This window comes from Primulina eburnea, chromosome 13, assembly GCF_022965805.1.
Source record: "Primulina eburnea isolate SZY01 chromosome 13, ASM2296580v1, whole genome shotgun sequence".
NCBI classification, from domain to species: domain Eukaryota; kingdom Viridiplantae; phylum Streptophyta; class Magnoliopsida; order Lamiales; family Gesneriaceae; genus Primulina; species Primulina eburnea.
Window position 1 is genome coordinate 10,879,189 of NC_133113.1, and position 22,574 is coordinate 10,901,762.

Consider the following 22,574-nt stretch of genomic DNA (forward strand, 5'->3'; position numbering starts at 1 on the left):
GATATAGATTGAACAATCTGTCAACCACAATCATATCATATCACAATCTGGAAAGTATTGCAGTGGTCTCATTACGAAATTCATCGAAATTTACTCCCCTTGTCTAGTCAGAAATATACAAATTCTGTAATAAATCTTCTGATTTCTATCTTTCTATCTTCATTTATTGGCAATTCAGACATTTCAGTACAATTCCTGCCAACATTTCAGTACAAATCCTATCATAACTGATTTAATCTGTCTATATCAAAACTGTCTGTCCGAATATTATACATCCTCAGTCACCACAATGAAAACTGAATCCACTACTGTGTGTTTCTGACAATGTCTGTCATTTCATATTCGAACTATTTGGTACAAACAAATCAGTTAATAATATAAATTAAAGAAAAATACCTACCTGGTATTCGGTTCTTACTATCGATATCAAATTCTGTTGCACAATTCTGAAACATTTGACATCACAAAATAATCATTCTCATACAGTAAAAATCACATATCTGTTACTCTGATCGATGCTCTGCTCTGATTATCGAAATTAAGTTCTGAACATTCTGATCACATTTCTAAACTGCTTTAATTCTCGAAATCAACTCTGATTAGGTTTGAACTGTATATACTCTCCACGGTTCACAATATTCTGTATCAAACATGGATTTAGAACAACAGTACTATCAAATCAGATTCAGAATATCAATAATCTATACTGATCTAGAAGCTAACAATTCTCAAGCAGTTCAAAACATAATCGGATAAAATAATCTGCCAACTCAGACAAAATAAATTTTCTGACATTTCTGCAATTTATGGTATTTCTGATATCGGTATCGTTCTCAGTCACTGATCACAATCTCAATTGTGTCAAGAACAATCGGTATACTAACTTCAGATATCGCATACTCTGAATACAGTCTGTTTCAATCAAGATTCATATCTGAATAATTTCCGTGTACAATCATCACAGTTCTCAGAATATTCAATACAATTTTCAATTGTTTGATTCAATCGATCAGATACTGCGAATATATCAAAATATCATAGATATACTTAGCATAACTCATCAGAATGTCTTTGAGCACATGATTTATCAATTTATAGACAGAACTGAACATTTTCAAGAGAAACACTACATCAGATGTAACTCTTGGCCAATACACTTCTACGGATCTTTCAATTCTTTCAATTCATTCTGTCATTCTGTACATTCAATATCATTCTGTATTGAATTCTAATAAAACAACCAATACATGATCTCAATTCAATTCTGAAGTCTATCTTTCAATTCGAGGCAAATCCGGAATCTCATCTGGACAATCATCAGCCAACTCGTACATCATTGGCAAATCTGTCAATGCTAGGCTCGATTTCAGTACGTCTACTGAATACATAAGGATGCCATATGCTCCTTTCTGTAACAATCGAGTCATATACAATACAAATATCAAAGGAATTCTAAATCTAGAATTCTTACCGTGAAATCTCTACTCATCAGCAATATCTGGTCTGAATCTTATACTCTCCTGAAAGGAATCTATAATAGTTCTGTACTTGTTTAGCATATTAATATCAATAATGCGGTCAAATCTGAAAACACGAGTACATCATAATCTAACTCGATCTCATTCTTCTCTTACTGTAATATACACTATTTCACCGAAATCTTTGATATCAATATTTCCCCCAAAGGTAAGGAATTTAATACTACAGTACAAACAGACCCAACAGATACAACATATCTCAATGCAACTCAATCAAAGATAATCGTATTGAATGCATTAGTATATATCAATACATATGCAATATAGTCATAAAAGAACAGTACCTGCCACTATATCATCAAGTGCTTCTTGGGTCTGTTCCTCGGTCACTATCACCAGATGGTCCTGATCCCTGAAATCTTTGGGAATCTCTTCGTGGACAAACTCTAGCGAAATGTCCCGGCTGTTTGTAGATATTGCGAATACCAGTCACTCCCTGGCATTGCTCTGTAGGATGTCTTCCTCCACAAGTTCTGCAATACACTACATTGTAACTCGAGCTAGAAGCACTGGAGCTAGATGACCCGCTCTCTAACTTCTTGAACTGCTTCTTTCGAGCTTGTAACTGTTCTTTCTTCCCACTACTGCTACTGCCCATCTCAACTCTGTGGGGCAGTTGCTGTGAACTCGATACTGGAAGAACATACGATGCTCCCTTTTGCCCTATCAGAATTGTTTCTGCTCTTTTGGCTCTGTTCAATGTATCAGCAAAATTAATCGGTCGTTTCACATTCACCAATGTACGTATCTCCGGATTCAATCCCCGAATGAACTGATCAGATATAGCTTCATCATTTCTAGCCACATGAGGGACAAAACGTAGCAAGGTAAAGAACTGGGCCAAATACTCATCAATACTCAAGTGACCCTGTCTTAAATTTAAAAACTCTGCACTTTTGTCTTGTCTGTATGATACGGGGAAAATCTTTGATAGAAATCAACCTTAAAAATTTTCCACGTAATCAGTGAACTACGTTGTTCTAAAGCTTCTTTGGTTATTAGCCACCAATTCCTTGCAATCTCCTGTAGCTGGTTCTCAATCAATGTAACTCTATAATCATCTGTGAAACCAAGAAATTCAAATAGCATTTCTATATCTTCAAGCCAATTCTCACAATCTACTGGTGTCTCAGTACCCTTTAAAATCGGCGGTTGAAACGACTGAAACCTCTTCATCTGTGTTTCCATCGGAGTTTCTGATATACCTATCTGTTCAGTCGAAGTGCTACCCCTATCCGGAATTCTTCGAGGCGGTATATCTGATTATGAAACAGATTAGTACACAATCTATACAATCTGTCTCAGCCCTCCTCTGATCATATACCTCTGATCCAGAATCGGTTCTGATTCAGTCTTGATACATACATGTTGTACTCAACTCAGATAGCAATACAACAAGTAATAAGGAAAGCATTAACTCATGCTAGCACACACAATGTAGATCAACATTATAATAAATCGCATGCTAGCATACACATGCAAGGAAAGAAAATTCAATCTACCCCGCTCATTTTCTTCTATCTCAGTCTAAAGATCTATCGCTCTGATACCACCTGTTGTGAGGACCCGGACGCTAATCATTTTCTTAATCATCTTTGGGATTTAATTATCAATTAAGATAATCAGGGTCTAAAATTATTTCTTTTTAAAATGTAAATGCGGAACGTAATGGAATTTAACTAATATGCATCTCAGTATAAAAGTACAATAATTATTCAAACTAGTCTAAGGTTCAACTACTAAATTATTAAGTATAAAACCAAGTCTACAATAAGTCCGGATTCACCACTCTAAACTCGTCTTCTCTCATCATCTTCTTGACCCCGATCTTGTCCAACCTGTTGTCATGCACACATACAAAACAAGACAACAGCCGGATAATTTGGTGAGAATAAATACCAGTATAAAACATGGTAGACATGCATATACACAATATAAATCATAAAGCATACTATCATGCATAAAATCAATAACAATAGGTTTCATAGTCTATGAAACCAAATCAAAATAAGCATGCTGTAACAATGGGTTCCATAATCTCTGAAACCAAAACAAAATAAGCATGCAACTCAATTCAATTCATATCTTGACTCGACTCGACTCTAATTCTAGGGATCCCGGTGTGAATAAGATGTCACTGTCTGTCACCTATCCTCCCAATCGGGGTAACTGTATGTCTTACTCCTAGACTTCGGTCCTGTCTGTATCGAATATCTACAATCGGAGTGACTCTGATCCGAAGCGTCGATACCACCGAACGTCTAGTTTGGAAAGTCTGCCAATGACTCTCCTATCTTAAATTCTTGAATATAACTCTATAAACAAGAAATTATCATATCAATAGATTTGAATATAAGTCTATAAACAAATCAAAATCATATCAAAAGATAAACAACAATTTTAGTATGTGATTTGTTGGGAAACTCAAATTGAATCTCAATTGAGTTGCGTCTTCGCCAAACAAAACATGTATTATACCTTTGTCTTCCCGATCTGACGAAGACGAAGTCTTGTATTCCAATCTGTCCATACCCAGTATGGCAATGACAATTGCATAAATACAATATCAGTATATAACTCAATTCAAAACCTGTTCTGGTCAATACTCAAATCAATACATAATATGATCCATATCGGAACAATGTACAATCTTATTCATTACTGAATCTGATCAATCTAACTCAACTGATGTTTCGACGGTATAACAATACAGTCTTGCTAACCCCGTCAATCTCAACATCACAGAGATACTACCATAATTCATAATCAGTATCAATACAATTCGTAATCTCAATATCGGTACGCTTAAAATCAGTAACAACACAACTCTGATATCAAATCTCAATCAATTCAACTCTGAAAATCATAACAATTGTATAACCAGTCTATTCTTTAATCTGACTTCAATTATACAATGTCTACTGTAGTAGAAACACCATATCTGATTCATATTCAATTCTGACAATATCATAAATTCAAATCATGTCTAAACATAACAAAACTTAAGTCCAGTTGTAGCCTGTGTCGATAGAAACTCAGTACTGAAGTCGAATTCAAAATCTGACGGACGGATTTCTCGCCAAGTCAAATTATAAGCTTCGAAAGCTTTTCCTCTCACTTTCGTTTCTTTCCTTTCTATTCTGAGGAATTTGCCTTTGTATATATATATATATACACATCTCGTGCATGTAAGGCAAGTGTCTAACACCTTTGTGCAACACGACTCGCGCTCGGGCGATCATGAATTTCTGCTCGGGCGCTTGTTCGGCGCTCGGGCGGTTAAAACTTACCGCTCGGGCGCGACAATTTCTGTCGAGATACTCAGCTGAACATATCCTGGCGCTCGGGCAGTAATATTCTACCGCTCGGGCACCACACATGCTGTCCAAGAAGTAAAATTGGCGCTCGGGCGGTTCTATTCTACTGCTCAGGCGCGAGATGTTCGGCCCAACATCTTGAGATGTTCGGTTCAACATCTTGGCTTAAAATGAACCAACGCCCGGCTTCGTCAATTGAACTCCTAAAACCTTCATTCATCACAATCTTATCAATTAATCCACATCTGATTACAATAATTAAATCTCGGGCATTACATTTATTAGCAGCCACTCCCCTTCGAAATTTTCAAGCAATTTTCGTTGGGCTTCTTCAAGAAAATAGAGCCACAAATTATTCCGGATCAACCTTTGCATCTTCCCCGCTTTGGTGTCGTCGTTTTGGTAACTTTAAAGATTAAAGGCACGTATATTCTATTATTCCTGCGTCGATCTCGTCATATTATGTGTTGTGATGTTTACTATGCATAAAAATCCATGTATGACGTACAAAGTTTGAGCAGAAATTTGTTGGATCGATTTTTGAAACGTTTTTGGATCTAAAACTCAAAATTTGCTGTCATTTTAATTACTGCGACTTTTTGGTAGATTTTCTGGAAAACATTTCAACATATAAAACTTATAACTATTTGATATCTTCGATTTTACAGTAAATTCGAAATATTTGGATAAGAAATGAGTGAGTTATGATCGTTTTTGTGGGACTGCTCAAACTGCATTTTTCTGAAAATGTGTTCTTGATGTATTCTTGAAGTTTTATTGTCGCAGGCTTTGTTGGGGATCGACGGGTGTTCGTTGCTGCATTTAAGTATGTTGAGCATGATGTTGGGATGGTTTTTGGTGTGTCGGTTAGCATCGATAGGCACTTTTCTGCATTATAAGTCGTATGATGCGTTTTGGTGTCAAATGTCGTGTTCACGGATTGGGTTGCGTTGTTTGTGATGCGTAGTTGTTTGGGGTGTTTGTTTGAGTTTGAATCAATTCCTTAGCATACTAGGATGTGTCTTGAGGTGTTGGTTCATGGTCCTTATGATCGAGTGAGTATGATTAAGTCACAAGTGTAGGGAATTCCGTTTGTTCACAATTCCAGCACCTACACGGACCCGAAGCCGGACCCTTACACGGGGTTCGTGCCCTTTTTCCTTCGAATTTGAATTTCCAGCACCTACCGGACTCTTACACAGGGTACGTGTACTCCCAAAAAAAAAGTTATTTTTAAATTAAATTTTAGGGATTGTTTGCGTTTGGATGTCATGATGTAGTACGATGATTAAACGAGGTCGAGTCCCGAGTGATTTAGAATGTCATAAGGAAATTTTTCATTTTTTTGGGTGTGAGCATGACTATACGTCTAAGTTATGCAAGATAGGTATTCGAACTCATGTTAGTATGTGCAACAGTGGCCCCAAGCGAGATCCAATGAATCTCTCAACGCCAAGTAAGTATTTTCGACGTGCAAAAGAAAATATTTTATGTTTTTGAGGTATGCTAAATGTCTTGTGACCAAATTATGAACGGGTTTGGAAGTCGGTGAACGTGGCCGAGGACCTCTCCACCCCGGTAAAGCATGACCGGGTTTAGATCAGGATTGGAAGGCGGTAAAGCATGATCAGGGACCAATCCACCCGGTAAACAATGACTGGAGATCTCATGTATGTGGTAGTGGACTTTCCATACAAGCCCAGTACTGTGTTTTAGTCTAATCAGGCGCATTATGTATGGGTCACTTGATTTGATACATATATCTACGCAAAATGATGAAGTTTATGTATGTCAAGTATGTATGAAGCAATAATGTTTATGAAAAGTTGTATGATGATGGCACATCTACGTTTATGCTATTATGTTCAAGTTTCAAGTATGCATTTTACCTGATAAAGATGCATGTGTTTTTATTATGTAGTACTTGATATCTCTAGTTTATACATGTCGAGTCTTTAGACTCACTAGACTTTGTTAGGATCGGTTGATAGGTTGAAATGTATTTAGAAGGGGGTTGAATAAACACTTATGATTTTTATAATCTTTTCGAATGAAGTGTCAGTTTTGTGACAAATTGAAACTAGGAATCTTATCAGTCAATGACAATCAGTTTAACTGATAACAGTTGCATAAATAAAGTGATTGAAAGATAGAATAAATAACTGAAGTAATAACACAAAGATTTATGGATGTTCGGAGATTGAAATAACTCTTACGTCACCCCTTCTATCACAAGGACATGATATGCACTAAAAGACTTTGATCGACACAAGACTTGTACAGACCCACTTCAGTTTGGACTTAACACTGCCAAAACTGAAACTCTAAGTTTACTAAATATCTCACAGTTCTTCGACTGAACTTAGCACAACTGATCTAGTTAAAGAACAAATAAACAATGAAACAGATTGTGCTTGTATGCTCAAAAATTAGCCTCAAATGCTACAGATAAATCTGATAAGTAAGAGCTTTTTTATTTTTGAATAAGAGCTATAAATTCAGCAGGGTAACAACAAACTTAAGAGAATGGATAGATCGATTGATTGTTTCTTCAGCTGCTCTTCTCACCTATTTATAGGCTTCTCTTCAATGGTAACATTAAATATTATTTGAATCTTTATATCTGTTGATTGCCACCTCAATATTCTTCTGACAATCGTATACTGGAATCTCTGAAATGCGACGTTCCACTACGAGTTGCAGTCTACTTTGTATTGTTGTCAGTTGAATGTCCTTTCAACAACTGGTTATGTGTACAGCTAAATGATCAGCTGATTCGCTGGTAAGCTCACAACTGAATATGTCAACCGATCAGTTTCCAACTGATCAGTCTGTTGTCTTTGTAAGTTCAGTTCGGCTGGTTTCAATTGCCTTCGATAAACTACACATAAATCTTCAGTTAGACAATTGTCAATTGATTTAAGTATGATCAGTTTAGTCCAATGAATTAATCATTTAGTTTTTCAAACAAGCGAAATTAAGTTTCCAACAATTTTGCCCTTTTGGTGTTTGAAAAAACTTGTAAAGTATGAACCGATCAACTGAATTCAAAAATTATTCTTTGAATTTATTGTAGATAAAATAATTCTTCTAATGTGCAGATTCATACAAAGAATGAAACTCAGGAACTAATCTATGTACAGATTCGTACAAAGAATGAAGAATAAAGATATCCTCTTAAGTCTTCAACCAGCAACTGAAGTCAGTTGATCTTCATATCTTCTTCTTCCATTTGTCTTCTTTTGTCTCTCTAATTTCCCCATTTTTGTCAAGCACAACAACTTTCTTTGATAATATTCGAACATCTATTGCAATATTTGATATGGCATTCATCACAATGTTCTGCAGCATATCAGTCCTTTTAGTTACTGTATTCTCCAGAAAGTCAAAGCGTCTGCCGACTAATGTTTGAGTTTGGAAATGAGATTCAGTCGACAGCCTATCTTTCTTGATTTTTTCCATCTGGAGAAAGAGAGAATTCACACTCTGATTGATTTGAGTCATTCTGTTCGATGTAAACTCATTGTTCGAGTTGAGCTTCAAAGTGTGTGCAAGATGAATTGATTGTATTGCAGAAATAGCATTCATCATACTGACAAGGTTGGACTAAACAGTTTGAAGTTTTTCAAATAAGGCACCAGTGTCACACCCTGTGGGGACCCGGTCTCTAATTCTTTTCTTTGGGATTAAAACGGATCATTAATATAAAAAGTGGGTCAAATTTTTGCTTTTACATTAACTCAAATGAAAGTTAACATAAGAAGATTCTATGTTATTCAACAACATAATATACAAACATAAGATACAAATATGTCTGGTTCCAAACCATATTCGACAACTAGTAATTAAATACAGTACATGCCAAAAGTACAACTACTAGTTCTTCTGCTATGCCCGAGATCACCACGCTATGTCCATCTCTCATCCTCTGCGTGACCCAGATCCTGCCCCACCTGTTGTTATGCACACATACAGACATAACAACAGCCGGAAACTCCGGTGAGAACAAATCTCAGTATAAACATGTATACATGCATATAATCAATTAAACATGAAACATGCTATCATGAATGACATCATATGTACATGCAATGCAATGCGAATCAAACCATGTCTGGACTCGACTCGACTAGAACTCTAGGGATCCCGGTGTGAATAAGACGTCAATGGCTGCCACCTACCCTCCCACTCGGGGTGACTGTACGTCTTATTCCTAGACTTCGGTCTCAGCTGTATCAACGACTACAATAGGAGTCAAGGCTGCTCCTAAGCTGAGATACACCGAACATCTAGATAGTTGACAATGGCTGTCAACGACTCTCCTATCTTAAATGCAATGATTATCAACCTGTAACAAAGCATGCTCGTATTCGTATCTGAATATCATAATAATCTTACATGCTTGAATACAATTCTATAATCAAAGCAAAATCATGTAACAAGATTTGAATATAATTCTATAAACAAGTCATAACATGTTACAATTAAATACAACCAATTCTAGTATGTGATTTTGATTTGGGAAACTCAAATAATATCTTATTTGAGTTGTGGCTTCCCAAAAAACATGGTTTATACCTTTCTTGTTGAATTAAATCGAAGTCTCGAAGTCGGGATATAAACTCTGTCACTCCAAATCTGAAATGGCAATGTAGAGACATACAATATCAATTCCCAACTCAATTCAACACCTATCTAATTCTATATGTGATCTTGGTACAGTCGGACGGCATAACGACATGATTTCTCAATACCGGTCTATCCAAATCTCATCATATATCAACATTATGCAATTCTCAACTCATAATCATCATAATATCTATGACAAGATCACACAATTTGCATAATCTCATGCCAATATATGCTGGAAAATCGTAACAATTGCGCATGACATCCGATATTCAACCCGATAGTGAATATACGATGCTCACTATGCCAAGAATCCAATATAACTAACATATTACAATTTCTCCAACATCTATGATTCGAGACATGTTAGAATTACATAAAACTTACATCACCTTGTAGCCGTCGATGCGAGGAACAATAATCTAAGCTCGGAATACAAATCGGATGGCTAAATCATGAGATATCTTACCTCAAACCTTGAAGAAAACTTGAGGATTCCTAGAGAGAGTCTCGGTTCTCTGTGCTGGAAGTGAAGAAACACGAATCAGCACCATTCCATATATATACCATGCCATGTGTCACGTTAAGAAGAAAAGGTGGACTTCTCGCATGCAGCACCGCGGGTGCGGTCATGTTAGCACCGCGGGTGCGCTATGCTCTCGGCCACAATTTCATTTTCCTAAAATGTAGACCGCGGGTGCGGTCTTTACAACACCGCGGGTGCGGTCTTGACACCGCGGGTGCGGTCTTGCTGCACCGCGGGTGCGGTGATGCTACGGAAATTTTGGCCAACTTACTGTCCATGCACCGCGGGTACGGTGTCTACAAGTACCGCGGGTGCGGTATGGCTTCGGCCATGCTTGCTCAAAATTCCATAATTCATGCAATAGTTTATACTTTCATCTTATGACATGCATTCTCATATCTTCCGAGTCGTACGTCAATGAAGACTAATAATCTCGAGCCTTACACACCCTTACTCTATACTTAGCATAATTACCATAATCAAAATAAGGTTTGAACAATATAACTATATTATGAATCAAATAAAACAAAGGGCATCACTTTGACGGTTTGTAAAAATTTTGGCATGATGTCCCTATATTTTGTATAAGCCCAAACCAAGCAACAACATTCATATATACATAGACACAAACTCAACTCAAGCAACAACATCAACCCATATATATATAATCGTATTCTTACACACAAACATATTCTGTACCATCATACCCCTAGACATAAACATTGTAAAACTTGTTTCAAACCCTGACATTCAATTCATTATAATACATATGCGGAAGCTATACAATAAGAAGCTCGGTTCTTGTCGAGCTGAGGCACGTCACAAGCATCCATTGGCGAACCGGCATCCTACGCATCTTCACTACCTGATCCTGTAATACATGAGCTACGTGAGTTTATAAACTCAATAAGTTGGCACTTGTACGTATCAATATGCATCGAAGGAACATACATATCAAGTCGTGATCAACAATGAATCTTAAAAACATGTCATACCGTAGCATATATTCAATGTTCATTTTTGTACTTGAGCCTCATTAGTTGACCTGTACTACCGTGCTTGCTTTATTATATAGCTACTACTGTGTTGGACGTCAGGGAGCAACCTTTGGCATCCCCACGCCCCATGAACATATATTGGCCAATAGCTTTGGTGGACTTAAAACCACCCATGATGTCAACAAGCTCTATATCATGTAAAATCAATCCTTTTCTTTTCATGTTCATGTTCTTGTTCATGACATAGCACCCATCATCAATATTCATGAGTTCCTTACATATTTAATACATAACAATGGAATATGGTGCTATGTTTTCATCAATAAACATACTAACAATGTACATATATCAATAGACAATGAGAAGCATTTGAAATTCATAATATTACTCATGTATTACTTCAAGAACATACCAACTTACTGTCCAAGTGTACGAATACTGGTTTGAGACGATGTTCTCGCTCCTATACTGTCAAATACATCAATAATTTAATTACTATGTCTATACTAGTGAAAGTTACACCTCTACACAAAGAACAACTAAAAGTGAAGAAAACTTACAACCTTAGGAAGTTCTTGTGATGGAGAACTTAATTCTAACTTCAAAATGATGAAAGAAATGAAGAAGAGAGCTTTTGGGAGAAAGTTTTCTAGGTTTGCTTCGTGTTTTTGCTGAGGAAGAAGATAGGAATGGTAAAAGTGCTTAGAAAAGTCGAAACTTATCCTTTTATACAGCAGGCAGCGCCCGAGCGGACGTTTTTTACCGCTAGGGCGAGTAAATCTCGGCCCTACACATTTTATTTCTGCACAGGTTCGCTAGGGCGGATGTTTCCTGCGGCTAGGGCGAGTAAATCTCGGCCCTACACATTTTATTTCTGCACAGGTTCGCTAGGGCGGACGTTTCCTGCGGCTAGGGCGAGTAAATCTCGGCTCTGCAAACTGATTCATCAGAAATCGCTCCAGAAATGGCTCTTCCCTTCACAATCTGGAAATGTTGTAAACTACAAAGTTGTAGCCCTATGTCTTGGCTTTAAGCTCCCCAAATTTCAGGTCATTTGGAGTTCTGAGTAAAAAGTTATGCCCATTCTCCTAACATGTGTCAATGAAAGAATGAAGGTATACACGACACACTTCGGGGCGCTTTTGGCTTGTCTTCCACAATGATTTGGACAAAACTCAAAACTTGAAAGTTGTAGCATTATATCTTAGCTTTCTAATGGTTATGGCCTCACTCAATTTGGATCAATATTCAAATCATTATGCTAAAACCCGTACGAACTATCATATTTACATCTCATTCCCACAAATTCCATTACACTATTTCTATGTACACATCTTACTATCACTATTTTGACATATATTCATTCTCAATACACCATGAACAATATAAAAGTCATGTTCAATCTCAATATTGATACTTCATTCATCACGTGAAATCTAATGAGGTAATTAACTACAAACTAAACAACATAAACACGTTATAATCATTTGTACGAGTAATCGGACATTACAAACAGTGTCTGAAATCCCAGGAGACATGGATCCGGAAGTTTCTGCAATCTGCTCCCTTTCCTGTTGAGTGAACACAACCATAGCACTGTCATTTTGTTCTGTTTCATGCGCCGCTATTTCTGAAATATTTGCAGTTGTAAGTTCCCGGGGAGGAGAAGAGACAGTTGGAAGAACATAAGTAGTCGAAGGTTCTTCAGTCATGACAACATCTTCAACTGATCTTCATGTTTCTAGCTGAATATCAGAGGTGAGTGATTTGATGACCTCATCGAGATTGGCCAATGATAATTCAGCTTCTGAATAAGGCGTTGGATCAGCAGTTGAAGATGGTGTACGTTGAGCAACTGATGTGGAAGGTTCGATTGACTGTTGAGTAGGTTCAGCAGCTGATGTGGAAGGTTCAGTTGCCTGTTGAGTAGGTTCAGCAGCTATGTCTTTGGATGGCTCTTGAGCTGACTGTTCAGCTCGCTCGTTTGATGATAATTCTTGAGAGGCCGCTGGAATTATGAGTTCTTGACCCATTTCCCTGTTTTTTATTTCCATTTGCAAAGAAAGAAGATCCGAGTCCAGTTGAGTATGCACAACCATATCATTGAATGCAGTTGGACTGGTCGGATCAAAATTCAATCGCAGTTCAGAAACTATCTTTTAAAGCTTCTTAGCTCTCAGTTGATTGAAAAAGTAATTCTTTCTCTTCAGAGCCTGAACAACTGTAGAAGCTTTGACTACCCTCAGAACAACAGTCTCCAGGTCAATAAATTTCTTCACTTTAGACTTTTTCTGAAGCTGTTTGGCAAAGACTTCTGTTCTGAACTTAACACATTCATTGTAGGCCTTGAGCTTGTTCTATGCAAACTCATTGATCTCTTCCAAATAAGATCGATGTGAGTTTGGATGGCATTGGTTGGCCTGGGTTCTTATTGCATCTTCCCCTTCTCTTTCGAGTCATTCAGGGCATGAGGAATGCTCAGCCCTGATGTAGTTGCATCAATATTTTCTCTGATCACTACTCCCATTGGTCTTGGAGTAAGTAGAGAGGTGTAACCAGCAATAGTGATCAAAGAAGCCTTAACTCCAACAAGCTTCTTCTTGTCACCAGATTCAGTGACTTTCTTCTTCGGTAGGATGGTAGATAGAGGCAACTGATCCTTAGTCGAGGGTTCAGTTGGAACAGCCTTCAGTGGAATAGCCTTGATAGGCTGTTGAGCTCTTGACTGAACTATTCATTCAGTTGGGTTGGTCCCAACTGCAGCAACAGGCTTGGTCTTTAAGGTCCTTGGTTTCTTGATGACTTTAGGAGAAGGATTCCTCTCAGAATCAGTTTTACTGACAATCATTTTGCGCTTGACTGTCTTCTTTTTCTGCACTGATTTGGGAGCCTCCTGCATCCCAATCTCCTTCTTGACCTTTAAGAACTGCTCAGGAGATTTGTCCAGTTTTGTCTTCGGTGGCTGGACATTCTTGGCATTAAATATTTTCATTTTTGATGACTTTTCAAAAGCATCAGTCACCATCCCTTTTATTTTCAGCACATAGCTGAACTGCACTTCATAGACTTTCGGCTGCTTGGACGACTGAAACATATTCCTTAGAATGTTGAAAATAATATTCTTCCAGTTCAGTTTTCATCCAGCCATAATAGCAGTCATGGCCTGAAACTTCTCGAGAGTAAGTGCATCAAATGATCCAGCCTTTGCCAAAAGCTCCTTGGCTACTATATCTGCCAGCAGTTGTACTTCTGGCTTCAATTTCTTCTTTGGATCGGAAACCTTGATTTTCCAACCATCAGCATAAAAAGTGTAACGTGCCGTACTTTACTACTTAAAATTTGCGGAAAAATAAAAAAATTTCTTAAATAAAAGGTGAACCTTCAAATTGGATAAAATAAACTGTTCTTCTCCAAATATTGTTGGAACAAAAGGTCTTAAATGAAGTTACTAAAAGCACTTGTTAAAACTCATAATCGATAAATTGAGATCAGAGTATTTTTAAACATTTCATAAAATTTAAAACTTGGGCGGTCCTTGGGTCTAGCCTCCTGCTCAGTCCAAGCCTGCTCCTTGGTCCCCACCCCGAGTCTCCTCCAAATCATCCTCACCTGCATCGATCAAGCTAGTGAGTCTAAAGACTCAACACGTATAAACTGGAAGTAACGAGTAGTATGTAATAAAATCATATGCAACTTCAAAATAGAGAGTACATACTTGAAACTTGAACTTGCCATTTACTTGAACATACATACATAACATAGACGTGCTATAACGTGAAACTATTCTTAAAAGTGCTTGCATACTTGTACATACTTGAACATACATGAACTTCATATTTTTTTTTGTAGAGACATGTTTAAAAGCAAGTGACCCATACATAAAAACGCCTGATCAGACTAAACCATAGTACTGCGCTGACAGGGAAAAATCCACTGCCACATACATGAGATCCCTGTTCATGCCTTAACGGGTAAATTGGTCCTCGTTCATGCTTTAACGCTTTCCAATCGTGATCTAAACACGTTCATGCTTTAACGGGGTGGATTGGTCCCTGGTCATGCTTTACCGTTTTCCAATCCCATACATCATTGGTCACAAGACATTTAGCATACCTCAAAAAATTAAAATATTTATTTTGCACGTCGAACATACTTACTTGGCGTTGAGGGATTCGTTGGATCTTGATTGGGGTCGCTGCTGCAACATACTAACATGAATTCAATTACTTAACTTGCATACCTTAGAAGTAGGTAATCGTGCTCACCACCAAAGTAAATAAATAGCTTAAGAAATTCTAAATCACTCGGGACTCGACTTTATTTAATCATCGTACTAACCATTATCTTGCACCCCAACACAAACCAGAAATGAAGTCTACAAATTATTCCCAAAACATGAGGTACACGGGCCCCGTGCCCAGTTCCGGCTCCGGGTTCGTGTAGGTACTGTAAAAGATGGGTGCAGAAAAGGGAAGACACGGACCCCGTGCCTAGGTCCGTATAGGGGTCCGTGTAGATACTGTAAAAACATACCGAAAAGAAGTGAGGACACGGACCCCGTGCTTGGGTCCGTGTCCAAGTCCGCGGTGAAAGCAAACCAACGAAAATTCAGTACATGTGATGCTTAACACTCTAAACATGATTGTACGGATTATGAACCGACACATCGAGACCCATCCTAGGTGGATACTACATTGACACCACCTGTACAAACATATCGAAACGACGATATCCAACCTACGACACAACGCAACTCAAAACATGTAATTTGACACTAAATGGTTTCCTGCGACTTCTAATGAATTCAAGTGCCTGTCGACACTAACCGGCATATTAAATACCAACCCAACATCATACTAAACATACCTAAATGCAGCGACGATCACCCGTCAATTTCCAACGAATCTTGCAACAATAAAATTCAAGGACGCATCAATATCATAATTTCTAGAAAACGTAGTTTGAGCAGTCACACGAAAAACATCATAACTCCCTCAATGTTTATCCAAATATTTAGAATTTACTACAAATCGAAGGTATCAAAAAGTTCTACTTTATATACGTTGAAAGATTTTTTCCAGAAAATCGACCGAAAAATCACAGTATTTAAAAGAACAGTAAACATGAGTTTTGAGATCTAAAAACTCCTTCAAAACACATCCAATAAATTTTCTGCTCAAACTACTACATAACATACTCATGTTTTCACACAAAACACATTAAATTAATACTATGACAAGATCAACACGGGAAGAACAGAATATACGTGCCTTTAAATCTTTAACATTACCGAACGACGACACCGAAGCGGGGAAAGATGCGAGAGAAGACGAACGTGGCACTGAATTCCTTGAAGAAAACTAACGAAAATGTGCTGGAAAAGATGGGAAAGGGGCGGCTGCTCTGAATCTTAGAACCCTAGGTTCCTTTTTCTTCAAAAAGATGTAATGAAAATGGGAGGAAATATGTGTGTGTGTATTTCAGCCGTGTAAGTGTGTGTGTAGATGTGTGTGCGTGAGTTTGCTAGGCAATTAGTGAAAAGTTTTGCTTAATTACATACTTAACATGCTAATTAAATTGCTACAAAAAAAATGCTAGATTAAATGCTAATTAAATGCTAGCCCACTAGAATTGAAATTTTAAAAATCCACAATTGAAAATCTTTAAAAGTTTTAAAAATCTAAAATTCACCTAATAATTAAATTAGGCTTTAAAATGCTAAAAACTTAATAAATTATTTAAAATTCCCCATCCTCAACTTAAAATAATATACCATGTTTTAAAATTGCCCAAATCGTCACCGGTCTCTATTCCTCGATCCCGCCTCGAATAATCTCCTGAAACATTAAACTCAAAACACAATTTTAACGTGCATCACATAAACCTAAATAATTTAAAACAATGCATTCAAATAAATCATGCATGGATAAAAACTCATTTTAAATTTAAATAAATGCTTTAATAATTAAGTAATTGCATGGGTTATACGTGTACTGAATTTGGGCACTACAGTTCCTCCCCCACTTATATAAACTTTTTCCTCGAAATTAAATATTACCAAATAACTCCGGGTAGCGAATTCTCATGTCTGCTTCGGTCTCCCAGGTGGCCTCCTCCCCTGATTGATTCAGCCACTGGACTTTGACCAACTTAGTCACCTTGTTCCGAAGTCTACGCTCCTGTCTGTATAGGATTTGGACGGGTCTTTCCTCATATGACAGGTCTGGAGGCAACTGTAACGGTTCATAGCTCAACACGTGCGAAGGATTAGCTAGGTACTTCCTCAGCATCGAGACATAGAACACATTGTGTACCCCGGCCAGATTCGGCGGAAGGGCAACACGATAGGCTAGCTTAACGTCCCAGATTCGATGACAGTCCTCACTGTATCAAGACAGATCTTTCTAGCGTGCTTATATCCTCACTCACACGCACCCTGAGAAACTTCTCAGGAGGTCACCCATCCCAAAATTGCCCCAAGTCAAGCACGCTTAACTTTGGAGTTCTTATGTGATGAGCTACCAAAAAGAAGATGCACCTTCTTGATATGAGTAGTACCAATCAAATCTTTTAAGCCCTCCTCAACTTTACAGTCCATTACATTGAACAGTCTCGGAATCCCTCTCCTTCCGGTGTAAGAATGGTTTATTCATGTTCCCTCCACCTAGAAGCCTCCCAGGAGCCTCTCATTGTCCGTGCCACCTCATGGCACCGGCGATCACCCCCCGCCCTCTTCAGCCCCTGGCCTCACATGCTTGTAACGCCCAGATTCGATGACTGTCCTCACTGTATCAAGACAGGTCTTTCTAGCGTGCTTATGTTCTCACTCACACGCATCCTGGGAAACTTCTCAGGAGGTCACCCATCCCAAAATTTCCCCAAGTCAAGCTCGCTTAACTTTGGAGTTCTTATGTGATGAGCTACCGAAAATAAGATACACCTTCTTGATATGAGTAGTACCAATCAAATATTTTAAGCCCTCCTCAACTGTACAGTCCATTACATTGAACAGTCATGGAATCCCTCTCCTTCCGGTGTAAGAACAGTTCATTCATGTTCCCTCCACCTAAAAGCCTGCCAGGAGCTGCTCATTGTCCGTGCCACCTCATGGCACCGACGATCACCCCTCGCCCTCTTCAGCCCCGGGCCTCACATGCTTGTAACACCCCAAATTCGACGACTGTCCTCACTGTATGAAGACGGATCTTTCCAACGTGGTTATGTCCTCACTCACACGCACCCTGGGAAACTTCCCAGGAGATCACCCATCCTAAAATTGCCTCAAGTCAAGCACGCTTAACTTTGGAGTTCTTATGTGATGAGCTACCGAAAAGAAGATGCACCTTCTTGATATGAGTAGTACCAATCAAACCTTTTAAGCCCTCCTCAACTGTACAGTCCATTACATTGAACAGTCTCAGAATCCCTCTCCTTTCGGTGTAAGAAAGGTTCATTCATGTTCCCTCCACCTAGAAGCCTGCCAGGAGCCGCTCATTGTCCGTGCCACCTCATGGCACCGGCGATTACCCCCCGCCCTCTTCAGCCCCGGGCCTCACATGCCCCCCAGCTTCCGCTTGGTTCGTTCCCGAACCACACCGTACTCGGAGAGGTCGGCTCTGATACCACTTGTAACGCCAGAGATTCGATGACTGTCCTCACTGTATCAAGACGGGTCTTTCCAACGTGCTTATGTCCTCACTCACACGCACCCTGGGATGGATCGGATTTTTCATGAACAAATAAGCATATCACAGCATATATAAATCGTGTATGATGCATGAAGAAGGATACAAATGCGTGCCTTGAAATGATTTGGGAGTGCAACAACGAGACAATGGACCCGGGAGAATTCCTTCTTTGCAAGCCAAGAGAAACCGATGGGGCCTATAGTGGTAAATGATGAAAACGAGAGGGAGATGGTGGGTGTCGGCTGGTACAAGAGTTTAGGTTTAGGGTAAAATATGTTTAAGGGTTAATTATATAGATAAATTATTAGTTAATGGGCCTAAATTTTTTAATTAAAGATCAAAATGATATATAAGACTCATAAACTCAAAAGTAGGCCCATTAATCCCAAACTCACTCCCAAAAAATATTACGAGTTGGAAATATTTTGAAAATATTAGCCGAACCCTTAAAAAGTCCTCCGATTGGATAGAATTTACGTACCGTTGAAAATAAAGTGATGCGGGTACAAATACCCAATAAAATCTCGTTTTTTAAAAATACCCTTTAAAACGCTTTAAACTAATTTATGAAAATAAATCGTGTAATAAAATAATTTTTCTGAAAATTCTCCGGTCTCCGATCCTCATTCGAACGTGAAATGCACCTAGAAACCCTAATGCGCGAACTTTTAAAATTTCATGAATTAAATCCTACCATGCATGAATTATACATAAAACAATTAAGCATTTATTTAAAAATAAAAGTCCTAGATTGCATGCACTTAGGTTAGGCGAATTAAATTCCTGGGCCTTACAACTGTAACGCCCCAGATTCGACGACCGTCCTCACTGTATCAAGACGGGTCTTTCCAGCGTGCTTATGTCCTCACTCACACGCACCTTGGGAAACTTCTCATGAGGTCACCCATCCCAATATTGCCCCAAGTCAAGCAAACTTAACTTTGGAGTTCTTATGTTATGAGCTACCGAAAAGAAGATGCACCTTCTTGATATGAGTAGTACCAATCAAATCTTTTAGGCTACGTTTGGTTCGAAGGATAAAATAATAAAATGATTAAGAGAGAAATGATAAAAAGAATGATTTAAGTAGATAATGATAAAATAATATTATGTTTGGTATGATGGTTAAGAATGAGATAATTAATAATCTTTTGATGAATTGACAAAATTGCCCTTCCAATATTATGTTTTGTCAACATATTTATTATTTTATTAAATATTAAAAATATAATATACGACTACTGTAGATATAACTCAAAAGCGATTTTCTTAAAAAAAAATTAAATTATTATCAAGCAAAGGAAATGGGTAATAAATATATAAAAACATTGTTTTAAAAAATTTATGGAAGGAAAACGCAAAGGGAATTTTAGGAATAATATGAATATTTAAAATAAGGATTCTTAGTCCTTAGGTTGTAGGGGGTTTAATTATCCACATTTAGTACAACTTAGTCCTTTGTATACATGATAAAATGAGTTTAGTAAAAATTGAACCAAACATGGGCTTAGACTCAAAACCAACTCTTTATCCTACCTTAACCCTCGTACCAAACGTTGCCTTAATCCCTCCTCAACTTTATAGTCCATTACATTGAACAGTCTCGGAATCCCTCTCCTTCCGGTGTAAGAACGGTTCATTCATGTTCCCTCCACCTAGAAGCCTGCCATGAGCCGCTCATTTTCCGTGCCACCTCATGGCACCGGCGATCACCCCCCGCCCTCTTCAGCCCCGGGCCTCAAAATAAGGTTATAATTATATTATGTGCATAAAAATATAAAATGTTTATTTTTGAGATATATGCGATATGTCTTGTGACCACCTTACGTTTATGGGTTTGGAAGCCGATATGCACAACCGAGGACCTCTCCACCCGGTGACTTACGACCGGTTTACGATTATGTATGGGTACGGATATCCAGTCCAAGGGCTGTGGTGATCTCTACCGCCCAGTATACTGTGGTTTAGTCTGATCAGGAGCTCACGTTATGTTATGGGCCACTTGCTTAGAAACATTATCTCTACTAGAAAATTATGATATGATATGACAGAAATCTATTGAGCAAAGCTTTTACGTATGATTTTCATATATGCACGTAGTTATAATTATTCATTATACGACATTCACTGTACGCCTTACGATACCATATTTTTACGTTGCATGCGATTTTATGATATATTTTCTTTTTATTCACGATATATACATGTTGAGTCTTTAGACTCACTAGACTTGATTGTTGTAGGTACTGATGAGGTCGAGGCCGAGGGCGGAGACCAGTGAGTTGGCTTGGGTCAGCAGTAGTAGGAACCCGAGGACCTCATGTTTTAGTTTATGCATTTTCTTACGTTCAAACTCAGTTTTAATACGATGGATATATTTTTAAGTTGTTGTTTGAAAACAATATTTTCTTCTGCTGTTATTTTAGAGTTAAAATTATTTACATATTTATTTTATAAATGAGGCAATATAATTATTTATTTAGAAAATTTTTAATAATTTCGCTAAAATATGAATACGAACTACGGGCCTTTACAGTTGGGTATTTTAATCATGGTTAAACGTTGGTTTAATATTGGTTCAGGTTGGTACGAAGCCATGATTGAAAACCAAGTTGTTTGTCCTAAACGTCTCGTTTTTTATTCGATTGTTAAGTTTTGTCAAGTTAAGATTATTTGCACGTGTCACATATTAGAATTAGGTTGCAGCAAGCCTGGGAGCGATCCAACTCATCCGGTAAAAAAAATCATTTAGGAGTTACTTAAATGGATTTACTCCACATTTGAATTTGTTTAAAAGGGTTGACCGATTTCCTACTAATTTTGCATGGTATGTTATGTTTTAAACCTTGCATTTTAATTGTTTAAGGTTTTGAATACCCATTATACATTTTAGTGAATTTACATATTAATTTAGAATAAACTCTTGCATGGCATTTCTTGATCTAATAATTAAGTATTAAAATTCTATGTTTAATTTCTGGAATTTATATTATACCTAGATTAATTCATCCTCATATGTTTACACATTTTAATTTAAGCTTTAATTCAATATTGAACCTAAAAGAACTTATTTAATAATTTAACTCCAATTAATTTAATAAATTCTAAAACATTCTATTTCTTTAAATTAAATTATTCCTTGACTTAAATTAAATTTAGGAATACTTTTCTTATTATTAATCTTAACTCTAATCTCAAAACTCCGGTCCAGCCTCGCGTATTTATTCTAAAAAGATTAAACTAAACATCTACCTTTAAAATAAATAATCATGACTTAACAATTATAAAAATGAATTAAACACATCATATATTTATAAAAATTCATTTTTAATTTAAATAATAGCAATTATACATGGCTTATACGTAATCTGATTTTCGGGTTCTACAGCTAGTGTCCCAACTTTTTCCAGAATATCGAAAGGTCCAATAAACCTCGAACTCATCTTGCTTCTCTACCCAAATCTCATAACACCCTTCATAGTTGCTATTTTTACAAAAACGTGATCGCCTACGGTAAACTCGAGATCTCCCCTTCTCTTATCAGCATAGCTCTTCTGACGACTCTGGGCAGTCTTCATCCTGTCTCAAATCTTGACCACCACGTCTGCAGTCTGCTGAACTATCTCTGGACCAAGTTCTGCTCTCTCTCACCAATTTCATCCCAGTGAATTGGCGATATGCACTTCCTTCCATACAAAGCCTCGTAGGGAGCCATACCTATGGATGCTTGAAAATTGTTGTTGTAGGTAAACTCCACTAGAGGTAGCTTAGATTCCCAAGTCCCCTGGAAATCGATCATACAAGCTCGCAATAGATCCTCCAAAATGTGAATCACTCGCTCAGATTGGCCATCTGTCTGGCGGTGAAAAGCTGTACTG

General features: G+C 37.7%; 1 long non-coding RNA gene across 1 annotated transcript; it reads right to left on the reverse strand.

Moving 5' to 3' along the window:
• Nucleotides 1-10,746: 10,746 nt before the first annotated feature.
• On the reverse strand, nt 10,747-11,733 carry LOC140808660 (uncharacterized). The gene is made up of 3 exons (XR_012112991.1): nt 11,572-11,733; nt 11,429-11,476; nt 10,747-10,881 (listed from the first exon to the last, which is right to left on the reverse strand). It is a non-coding gene; the product is annotated as an uncharacterized lncRNA (long non-coding RNA).
• Nucleotides 11,734-22,574: the final 10,841 nt, after the last annotated feature.